The sequence below is a fragment of the Nyctereutes procyonoides genome, unplaced genomic scaffold, assembly GCF_905146905.1.
Source record: "Nyctereutes procyonoides isolate TBG_1078 unplaced genomic scaffold, NYPRO_anot_genome, whole genome shotgun sequence".
Classification (NCBI taxonomy): domain Eukaryota; kingdom Metazoa; phylum Chordata; class Mammalia; order Carnivora; family Canidae; genus Nyctereutes; species Nyctereutes procyonoides.
In genome coordinates this window covers 79,831,719-79,843,979 of record NW_026575140.1, presented here as the reverse complement: position 1 = coordinate 79,843,979, position 12,261 = coordinate 79,831,719, and positions in this window count along the sequence as shown.

Below are 12,261 nucleotides of genomic sequence, written 5' to 3'. Positions count from 1 at the left end.
ATCATAAACACAATATTTAGAAACTCTGTTTCTGAACTTGACCGTGTGACCCTGAGCACGTTATGCCTAGAAGTCGAAGTTCCCTCAGCTATGGCTTGGCAATTATAGTAGCTACTTCTTAGGATCGTGGGGTTTAAATCACCACAGGACCTGGTAAATAGCAAGTGTTCAAAAAATTTTATCTCTCGTGTTGTTTATCATTGTTATTTACATGTTCACATCATGGTATTGAACCAAAGGGCTATTATCTCCACAGTGGCAAAGTACTCAAATCTTAGACATGTTTTCTAGAAGCGTGCATCTTCATTGTTGGGGATCTAAACTGACAGACATCTGTGTCTAAGATATATTTCCTAAAATAAAAATAATTTAAATTCTAGTTACTTTAGTTGCCTTACTTATATAATTAATGCCATTTGCATAATTCAGTAGAGTTTATGCATTCCTTTCACACATTTAAATCATTTAATCCTCATAAAAATCTTGGGGGCAGATGGTACTTATTAGCAGGAATTGTAATATGTTTTTTATCGGTGAAGAAACTCAGGAGCAGATAGACTAAGAGATTTGCCCAAGGTCACAGAACTAAGAGAGATGACTTGGAACTTGAACTCAAAGAACTTGTTTTCCTCTACCACTAGTAGAGTGGTTCCTAATATGAGGTTCCCAGACCAGCATTAGCATTATCAGCATCCCCTGGGAATTTGTAACCTAAACCTTGGGACCCACCCAAATCTGTCAAAATTCTGGAGATGAGGCCTGCAATCTGAGTATTAACAACTTTTCTAGGCGATTCTGATGTGCATGAACATTTGAGAGTCCCTGTTCTAGGTTGGTAGCCTTTTAAATATGTACACCGGTGTCTCTCAGGCACTTTTCTCTTGAAGTCTTGCTAATATATTGCACAGCATAGAGAAAAAGGGGAATACTGCATTTATTATGATAATTTTTTTCATCTTCCAGGAAACTGAAGCTCAAAAAGTTAACTAAAATTACCAGGTAGCTAATAAGAGACAGAATTAGGCCTGGGACCCAGGACTTCTGGCCACCAGCCCATCTCATAACACACTGTTTTGCTGTAACTGACTTTTGTGTAGGACTTTATTTTTTACTTTAAAAAAAATTTATTTATTTATTTATTTATTTATTTATTTATTTATTTATTTATCAGAGAAAGAGAGAGAAAGAGCAGCTGAGCAGGCAGCCTGATGCAGGGCTCGATCCCAGGACCCTGAGATCATGACCTGAGCCAGATACTTACCCGACTGCCACCAAGACACTCTAGGACTTTATTTTTTTAAGTAAAACTGATTTAGTGGATTTCTGGAGATAAACAGGAGAGGGACCTCATTACTGTATTTCAAAGCATTTTTTAAAAAATTTCAGAAGTACATGAAAAAAATAAGAAAATACAAGTAGGTAAGAAAAAATGAGAAACTGAAGCACCATATTTCTTCTAATGATGACCATTCTTAATTACTTAATGTCTACCCTTCCAGCTATTTTGTATAGATACATATGCCGTTTTTCCCCTTGAAATGAGCCCATATTATATATACTGTATATATACTTACTTTTTTGTGCTGCATTTTAAAATATATGGTTTCATATGTTTCCCTCCACTTCTCTCCATTAGCAATACCTGCCTTAAACATGTTGCTTTAGACTTAGCTTTATTTTTTTAGGTTTTATTTATTTATTCATGAGAGACACAGAGGCAGAGACATAGGCAGAGGGAGAAGAAGCAGGTTCCCTGTGGGGATCCCAATGTGGGACTCGATCCCAGGACCCTGGGATCACTCCCTGAGCCAAAGGCAGATACTCAACCACTGAACCACCCAGGGGCCCCCTAGACTTGGCTAAAGATTTCAGTAGTAAAGACAGGGAAACCCACATTTTTACCATAAGCTTTCGATCTTAAATTATGGTGCTCTGCCGAAGTGGCACCATTTATTCATAAATATAACTCTTTGAGTTGTGGTGATTATCCCATTTTAAGATAAGGGATTTGAAAGTCAGAGAGAAGTTAATCAACTTTGCCACTGCCATTCAGCTAAGAAGTGAGAGAGGCAGAATTTGTACTGAGATCAGACTGGTTCCAAGGTGTATGGTCTGGATAATTAGCAAGGCCATATAATTTCTCACTGAACCAGGATATATCTGAGAGGGAGAAGGATGATTCTAGAGTGATGTCCGCAGAAATGGCAGAGTAGGGAGCTCCCAAAAAGTATGTGCATACCCAACAACAATACACAACTGACATAAGACTTTTGAAATTAACTTTCTTGGAACTCTGAAAACGAATCAAAAGCTTGCAGCAGGGGGGCCTGGTAGCTCAGTGGGTTGAGCACCTGCCTTCAACCCAGGTCATAATCCTGGGTTCCTGGAATGAAGCCCCGCATTGAGCTTCATGCTTAGTGGGGACTCTGCTTCTCCCTCTCCCTTTGCCTGCCACTCCCCCTGCTTATTGCTCTCTCTCTCTCTCAAAAAAAAATAAATAAAATACTTTTTAAAAAGCTTGCAGGAACCAGAGACACACAATTAAGGGGAAAAAAGCTAAATCATAGTAGTAGGACAGCTTTGTGGCATTTTAATTTATCCTGGATGCATCTCTTGCTCCCAGCTGGGTGTTGGCCTTAAAGAAGACAGCCTGCATTCCTGCTATAAATACCAGTCCTGGAGAGAGTACAACAGACCTTATTTCCCCAGAATTGTGGTGATTTGTTTTGACCTCTCTGGTGGTTCTCTGAAGGGCCAGCTCAGAGGGCTCGCCTCTACTTCACCTAACCTGGACTTCTCCCAGGGCTGAGGTGGCCACAGGGGTAGGAGGACGTGGGTGAAAAATGTTTAAAGGCAGATGCATTAGTCACTGCAAAGATAAGAGTTGGGGCAAACAATAGATAAGCCATAAGCTTTGGGGAGAAAGACTAGGGAATGAGATGTTTTGGGAAATGTGGGCTTTGAAAAGCTCCCACGTATTGCTGAGAATCTAGACAGCTATGAGTATGCCCAGCACAGGCCACATGCTCAGAACGGATCTGAGAAGACCTAAGTTCTCACCTCTGTCTGACCTTCAGAAGCATTATTTATAAAGTGGGAATAACCCAAATGTCCATCAAGGGATGCACAGACAAATGAAATGTAGTACATCCATACGGTGGAATATTACTCAGCCATGAAAAGGTTGAAATATTGACACATGCCACAACATGGATGAGCCTTGAAAACATTACACTGCATGAAAGAAGACAGACATAAAAGGGCCACATTTGTACAGCTCCATTTATATGAAACGACCAAATTATCATTAGGGACAGAAAGCCAATTAGTGGCTGCCAGGGGCTGAGGGTAGGCAGGACTGGAGAGTGAGACTGCTTGTGGTTGCACAGCATTGCAAATGTACTAAAAAACTGTAGTGTATACAACTTAAGATGCTTAAAATGGTTAATTTTACCTCAATAAAAAGTAAAAATAAAATAAAACAGAAAACAAAAAAGCAGGTGGCCCTAATAGCCTTGAGATGCCTTGGAAAATGATGCCTCCATGGCAACAGTCTCTGAAGAGACATCAAGTCAGAGAAATTTCCCCTGGGGTCATGTCATTCATGCAAGAGCCCTCAAAGGTTTGTAGAGAAAACTCAACTTTTAATGAACCCCTGCGGTTTTATTTGTGCTCAAGTCCCAGGGAGAGTCTGCCTTATGGGGCATAGGTGAAGTTTGTGATAATGAATTGTTTTTCTCTATTTGTAAATTTTGTGCAGTGGGATTGAGGAGATAGCTTGGGATTGATTTATTAATGATATTGAAAGACATGGAAAAGTTCTAAGCAAAAATCTATAAATAAGGTACCAATTGACACGGCTGAAGCCTAGTTGAACATGGGCCACAAAGGAAAATAAACATTGTATTGATCACTGCTTATTATATATATATATATATATATATATATATATATATATATATATATTCATCAACATAAACAGGCCTTGAAGAAGATGGGTTTTGGTGTTTGTGCTATAATTTCATGATTTCTCCAAGGGGACTCTATCTAGCCCTTAACTCTGATCAAAAATATATCTAACTCATCAACTTACTGAGACTTGAATTTCTTTGAATTGAGATTTATTGGCTAAAAAGTCTGCCCTCATTTAAGAAAAATTTATCTAATAAGGAATGTAGAATACAGATGGTCACATACCAACTATATTAGTCCTTAAATTAAGGGGTTTCTCAGATCTCTTCCTAAAACCAATTACAAAATGAATGGAGTTTAGAGCATCCAGGGCTGGGAGTTGAAGAACAGAATTGGGTATATATAGGTACCTTCATTAGATGACTTGTGATTTCTTCAAGTGCCCAGAAAGGCCTATTGCTTCTCTAAACTCTATGTCTCTATGTAAAATTTTCTCCCTAAAGCCAGTGCTTTAGATTAAGGTATGGTTACTAAATTGCATGATAAAAATGTACTGCCTGGGAGGGATGTTTCATTGAGCTACATTTACCCAACAGGACATTAAAGTGGCGGATATCGCCAAGCACAATTCCAGCCATGTCTTTTTCAAGTACTTGTACAATTATCACCTTCACAATATGGCCTAACCTTACCATCTTACTTAAAATTGCAGCCCATTTCCCTTCCTTTCTGCCATCTTTCCTTGCTTTATTTTTAAGGATATAAAAAATTGAGAAAGATATCTTTTATATTTATCCACATACTTACAATTTTAAGTGCTCCCCAAGCTTACATTTATATTATATATAAAAGGTTACTTTTTTACAATTCCAGGGGTTCTCCAAATTTTCTTTGTCTTTCTGCCTAGAGAAATTCCCCTAACTTTTCTTTTAGTGCAGTCAGCTGACAACAAAATCTCTGAGCTTTTGTTTATATGAAAAAAATCTTGATTTCACTTTCCATTTTTAAATTTTTTTATTTTTAATTTTTTTCCACTTTCCATTCTTTTAAAGATTTTATTTATTCATAAGAGACACAGAGAGAGGCAGAGACATAGGCAGAGGGAAAAGCAGACTCCCTGTGGGGAGCCCGATGTAGGACACAATCCCAGGACCCCGGGATCATGACTTGAGCCAAAGGCAGACACTCAACCACTGAGCTATCCAGGTGCCCCTCACCTTCAATTTTGAAAGACCCTTCCACTGAATACAGAGTTCTAGATGGCCAGTAGTTTTCTTTCTGCACTTTAAAGCTCTCATTCCATTATCTTCTTGCTTGCATTGTTTCTGATGAGAAATCTGCAGTAATTCTTATCTTTGTTCCTCTGTGTATAACACACTTTCCTTCTTTGGGTACTTTTAAAATGTTCTTTTTATGATTGTTATTCAGCAATTTGATGCTGGTATAACTTTGTGTGGATTTATTTGTGTTAATTCTGCTTGTAGATTAAGTGAGCCTCTTGGTAGTTTTCATCTAATATGGAAAGATTTCAGCCATTATTTTAAAAAAAATTCCTTTCCCCCCTTTCTCTTGCTAGGACTCAAACTACATCTATGCTAGATTGCTTGCTATTGTTCCAGAAATTACTGAGGTCCTATTAATTTTTGTCAGTCTTTCTTTTCTCTATTTAGTTTCTATTGCGATATCTTCAAGTATATTGATATTTTCTTCTGTAGCATCTAATCTGATGTTAATACAATCAAGTGATTTTCTTTTCCTCTCTAGATGTTATGTATTTTTGGGATCCCTGGGTGGCGCAGTGGTTTGGCGCCTGCCTTTGGCCCGGGGCGCGATTCTGGAGACCCGGGATCGAGTCCCACATTGGGCTCCCGGTGCATGGAGCCTGCTTCTCCCTCTGCCTGTGTCTCTGCCTCTCTCTCTCTCACTGTGTGCCTATCATAAATAAATAAAAATTAAAAAAATATATTTAGATGTTATGTATTTTTAAGTTTCTAGATGTTCCATTTGTTTTGTCTTGTACATTCAATTTCTTTAAGCATCATGTTCATTTTTTTCTTTAAATTATTGAATATATGGAGCATATTTATAACAGGTAATTGTAAAGTCCTTATTTGCCAATTCAATCATCTCTGTCACTTCCAGCTGTTTCTACTGACTTATTTTCCTCCTGGTTGTAGATCATACTTTTGTGCTTCTTCTTTATCTAGTAATTTTTGATTGCATGTAAAATTACAGATTTTATGTTGTTAAGTGCTGAATTTTATTGTATTTCTTTAAAGTGTATTGGGCTCTCTTTTGACAGTATTTCTTTTAAAAGTTGTCTTTAAGCTTTTCTAGGTACATCTAGAATAGCCTAGGGTTTGCCCCATGTATTTATTGAAATCTCTTCACTCTGTCTGGCAGGAATTTGAATGATTCCAGGCTGCATGAGCTCTGGGAATTATTCTGCTTAATACTCTCTGATAATTGGTTTTGTCCAAGAATCATTTCCTCTCTCCCTCCTTAAACCTGGCCTCATGGAATTTAACTGTATTCAGATTTGGTATTGAACCAAAGTCTCAAGTAGACTCTGTGCAGGTTTCTGGAACTCCCCTTTGCAACTTCCCTCTGCTCCAGTATTCCATTCCACAGATTCTAGCTGCTTTGGGCTCCTCAACTGCCAGCATCTGTCTCCTCAGTTCAGTATGACTACCAGGCTGTGTTTGCTTTGCTTTCCCTGCACTCCTGTTTGGAAATTGCCTCTAGGAAGAAAGTCAGGGTGATCACACTTATTTCTTCCCCTGCTTGTTTCCCTGGAATTAGATTCTTCTGCTTTTTTTTGTCAACATCTGAAAACAATTGTTTCATATATTCTATTTTTTAAAAAGATTTTATTTATTTATTCATGATATACACACAGAGAGAGGCAGAGACACAGGCAGAAGGAGAAGCAGACTCTCTGCAGGGAGCCCAATGGGGGACTCGATTCTGGAGCCCTGGGATCACACCCTGAGTCAAAGGGAGATGCTCAACCATTGAGTCACCCAGGCATCCCTCACATATTCTATTTTTCTAGTTTAAGGCAAACGGCAAGTCTGAGCCCTATTACTCCCTCATTGTTGGAAAAGGAAGTTGAAACCCCACTTTTTCTTTAAGTATCATTTATGTATACTTTTAATGACAATTTCTTATATAAGAAAAGTTGAGTATCTTTTTTTGTGTGCATGTTTTTAAAAGATTTAATTTATTTATTTATTCAGGAGAGACACAGAGACATAGGCAGAGGGAGAAGCAGGCTCCTCGCAGGGAGCCTGATGTGGGATTCGATCCTGGACCCAGGATCACGCCCTGAGCTAAAGGCAGACACTCAACCACTGAGCCACCCAGGTGTACCTTTTCATGTGTTTAAAAGCAACTAATATTTCTGTTTTCTTCGAAATCTCTATTCATGTCTTTTGTCCATTTTCTCTTAGGTTGTAGGTCTTTTTATTCTCAATTTTTAGAAGCTTTTTATATTACAGACTTTAGCTTTTTGTCTGAGATATAAATATATACATTTGAAATTTCCACTGTTTATGGTGTGAGAAATGGATCTAATTTTATTATTGTTCATATGGCTATCCAGTTGTACCATCACTATTTAAAAAAAAGGAAACTCATCTTTTTCCTACTGACTTGAGATGCTACCTTCATCAAATATTAAATTTCTACTTGTTCTCAAGTCCATATGCAAGCTTTACATTCAATTCCAACCATTTACCATTCTCTTCATCTGCTATTATAGAAGCTTTATAATGTCTCCATGCCTGTTAGGGTTAGCTTTTACACCTTATGCATTTCCCATCCTCCGCACCTCCCCCTCCCAGGATTTTCTATGCTATTCTTGTTTATTTATTCTTTCTTATGAGCTTTATAATCAGTTTGCATTCTCCAGAAAAAAACTGAGGCTATGTTTATTGAGATCATGTTATATTTATAAAAATACTTAGAATTGATTTATTTTGGTTGAGTGTTCCAATCCAAGAACTTGGAATGTCTTCCCATTTGTTAGATCTTGTTTGTGTCCTAAGTGTGTTTATGTCTTTAGCCATATAGGTTTTATAAAGTTCTTGTTGGATTTTTACCTAGGAATTTTATTTTACTTTTCTATTATAATGAGATCTATTATTAAATGTTCTAACAGGTTACTATTTGTATAGGAAATATATTGATTTTTATTTTTTTCCTACAATTTTACTGGCATTATTTTTAGTGTATTTTCATTAATTCTTTTGATGTTTTCAGATATATAATAATGTCATCTGCACATACAGATGGTTTTACTTCTTCCTTTCTGATTCTTTTGCCTCTAATTCTGTTCTCTTGCCCAATGGTGTTTTCTCTTCCCTCTTATACAATATTAAGCATAATGGGCATCCTCTTCTTGTTTAGGTTTTAATGGGAATGCATTAGTTTGCTAGAGATGCTATAACAAATACTGTTGACTGTGTGGTATAAACAACAGAAATTTGTTTTGTCACAGTTTTGGAGGCTAGAAATCAAGATCAGGATATCAGCAGATTTGGTTTCTCCTGAGGCCTCTCTACTTGGCTTGTAGATGGCTGTGCCCTCACATAGTTGTCCTGTGTGCACACAAACCTGGTGTCTCTCTTGATGTCCAAGTTTCCTCATTTTATAAGGACACCAGTCAGATTAGGAGTGGATTAGGACCCACAGTAACGGTCTCATTGTAACTTAATTACCTATTTATTTATTTAAAAGATTTTATTTATTTATTCCATGAGAGATACATAGAGAGAGGCAGAAACATAGGCAGAGGGAGAAGCAGGGTCCCTGCAGGGAACCTGATGTGGGACTCAATCCCAGGACCCTGGGATCATGACCTGAGCTGAAGGCAGATGCTCAGCCACTGAGCCATCCAGGGACCCCTTAAGTACCTATTAAAGCCTTTTCCCAATGCAGTCATATTAGGGCTTCAACATATGAGTTTGGAGGGGACACGATTCAGCCTATCACAGCAATGAGCATTTTTACATTAAGAATGTTTTCAATTCATCTGAAGAGCTACCTATCAATTTCTATTTATCTAATATTTAGATGTAATAGATGGCTATTGAATTTTGTAAAATGCCTTTCCATGTGCTCTTGGTCCCACCTCATCTCATCCTCTAAGGTATTTCAAATCCTGAAAGTTCCATTTTCTTCCTTGTTCTTTCAATATTCTCTTCCTTACTATTTTTCTCAGTGTACACATATAAGCATATTGTCATTATACTAAAAATGTTCCTCCCAATACTCTTCCCATCTATTTTTCTTTTATTGTAAAAAATTTAAACAGTGATATATACTTATACTTCCCATTTCTGTCTACATTCAAGGGCTGGTGTTCACTCCTAAATGTTATGTCATTCCTTGCCCATCTCTCTCCTAATACCCAGTGCTCCTTCTGTGCAGTTGTACCTGTAAATCAAAATCTGGGTTTTCTATGCGTGGGATAGAGGGAGCTCCAGAGCACCATCTTTGATTCCTGTACTTGAATTTTAGGCATGCTGCCACCAGGTGGCAGTAGCTAAAGGAATCATCCAGGCCGAACTGATACTGAAGATGTTTAGGCCTTTGTTGATTTTTAAACATCATTTTCTAACCCTTTTTAAAGATAATGTAAAAACAAAAATGTATATAAAATGTATATATAAATTTATTTGTATATGTATAAATATACATATTTATATAGATAAATATATATTATATAGATATATGTAAATATACATATTTATATAGATAATATATACATATTTATGTAGATAAATATACATATTTACATTTTATATATATACACATATACATATATAATTTATTTTGTAGGGAAAATGTATACATATATATAGTAAAATAGTATACATATATTTATATATTATATATATTATATATATATTTACTTTAAAAAGTAAAATAAAAGCAAGCACTAAAGTTTGTCATGGGGAAAATGTTACAACCCTGTCCAATTTCCACATCTATAAATTGTGTTACTAAATTTTGGCCATCTTTGAAGAGAGCCAATTTGGGGATTCCCGTGTAGCATTCACCCTGGGCCCCAAGACCAAACGGGAGAGGGGACAGAGTAGACACCTGTCTCCATTGTTTTTGAGGTAAGCAGTGACAAGGCTGAAGTGAAATTGTGCTTGGTAGTGGTAAAAGTGTGTTTCACGTATGATCTCAAAGGCCATGATTTCTTGTTTTCTATAGAATCTAGGAGAGTCTTCAAGGGACCCACCTCTTGATTACTACTTAGGCCTCCAGTTTATCTACATGTAAAATAAAACTCTTCCAAATATCATCTTATGGTCACAGTGATACAGACAAAGGATATTTATTTTCTTCCTTCATTTGGAGAGGAGCCTCTGGGCACAGCCTTAATTAGAAATCATGGTCTTTAGCTTAGAATTCCTGCCAGATTAACTTAGAAAGGAAGGGACTAGTATCTTTTTGTCCTGGAATAGCAGGGAGAAGAAGGATCTAGGTTTAGAACTGTTCCTTCCTCTATTATCTGAGCATTTTCCCTTCTAGGAGCAGGAGAGAAGGGGCTCTAATGTCACCACTGGGAGAATGGCTGCATTCCATGTCTCTTGGTATCCTTCCCAACCTAGAGGCCCATACTGGAATGTTTCAGGTGGAGATTTTGGTTTGGATTTGTTCCCTCTTCTTGTTTGGACCTGGGGTGGTAGGGGGAGAGTGAATCAAGAAAGGAGGTCTTTTGAGCTCTCAATCTTTGAGCTTGGTTCAAGGCCAAATTCCGAGTAGCCTGGGAAACTACTCAATCTCTCTAAGATGCTGTCAGTACTGGATTCTGGCACATGGCCTAGTGCACCCCACTTGGACTAGAGATATGCCCTGGGGGTTGAGGACCTCTGGACACTTCCCACCTGCAGATGAATTTATATGGGAAGAGCACACTTAACTGTGGAAAAGGACAAGAAGGGATAGCTATTACTACCTCGCTTCTCTTCCTTTGCATGGAAAGTAGACATTCTCTTGATTTGGAGATAGAAATTCTCATTCTGAAGGTGAGGAATTGGCCCTATCTTTAATAAGGTTCTTCTTTTCTAAACCAAGAGTGCTGAGCCTGATGCGGGGCTCAATTCCACAACCCTGAGATCATGGCCTGAGCTGAAATCAAGAGTTGGACACTTAAGTGACTGAGCCACCCTGGTGCCCCAGTATTGATGTTCTCCATAAATTCCCTTGGAACTTGAGTGTAGGGTAAACCATCCATTTTGAGTGTGGTGTTTTCTACTGGGACTCTGAATGACATTGTCTTGATTTTCTGGACAAGCCCTCAATTTCCTTGACTTAGACTCTAACCTTGCCTCCTACTAGTCACTTCTCTGGAAACTATTTTATTTCCCACCATCCACTGATTGTGGCCCAACTATGCATGTAAAGATCACCAGGAAGCGGGAAAATGATTCCTGCCTATCTTCAAGTATTCCTTCCTGTCTTTGCTTTTCTAGCTCTTATGCCTTATTCACCCATGGTTAGGACTCTATTCTTCCTGCCTCACAAAACCCAGATTTTCTCTGCCCTATGGATCCCTCGCACTAAATCAGGTCGTGTATACATGCCTGCCTCTGCAGCCCATAGGACAAAGAAAGACAGGACATGGGGAAACCAAAGATAAAGACATGATAGATGCACATCTCTCTGTTCTCTCTCCCCCACAAAAAGCTCCTCTCCCAAAAGAGCTCCCAAATTGGGTTGGGAGTTCTCTGGATTGTTCTTGACTTGAGACACACTTTGTATATTTACCCCTAATTACACATGGGTTCCCAGAAACAGATAAAAACTCTGACCAGTGGAGACAAATGGCTAGGCTAGAAGGAAAATTGTCTTTTAAAGAGGTTGTATCTTAAGATTTCTTAATTATTTCTTGGCAGTAGTTTAAAAATTAAGGTATGTTTCAGTAGTATCATAGTATTTTTTTAAAAAGATTTATCTATTCATTTGAGAAAGAGTGTGAGTGTGTGAGTGTGGGGAGGGGCAGAGGAAGAAGGAGAGAATCTCAAGCAGACTCCCCACTGAGCATGGAGCCTGATGGGGGTGCCAGTCTCAGGACCCCAAGATCATGACCTGAGCTTAAATTAAGAGTCAAACACTCAACTGATTGAGCCACCCAGGTGCCCCAGTAATACCACAGTATTCAACTGTACTTAGTGGAACTTTATTAGGGAGTCTTTAGGATATGACAAGAAGGGAATATGCTGTGCAAGTGACCACCCCATATGTAAATGGGCCATTGACTTTGGCCAAAAGCAGATGAATCCTGTATAACTGGGTATGTATTCCTTCTGTGCCCCAGGATGGTAAAAAAGG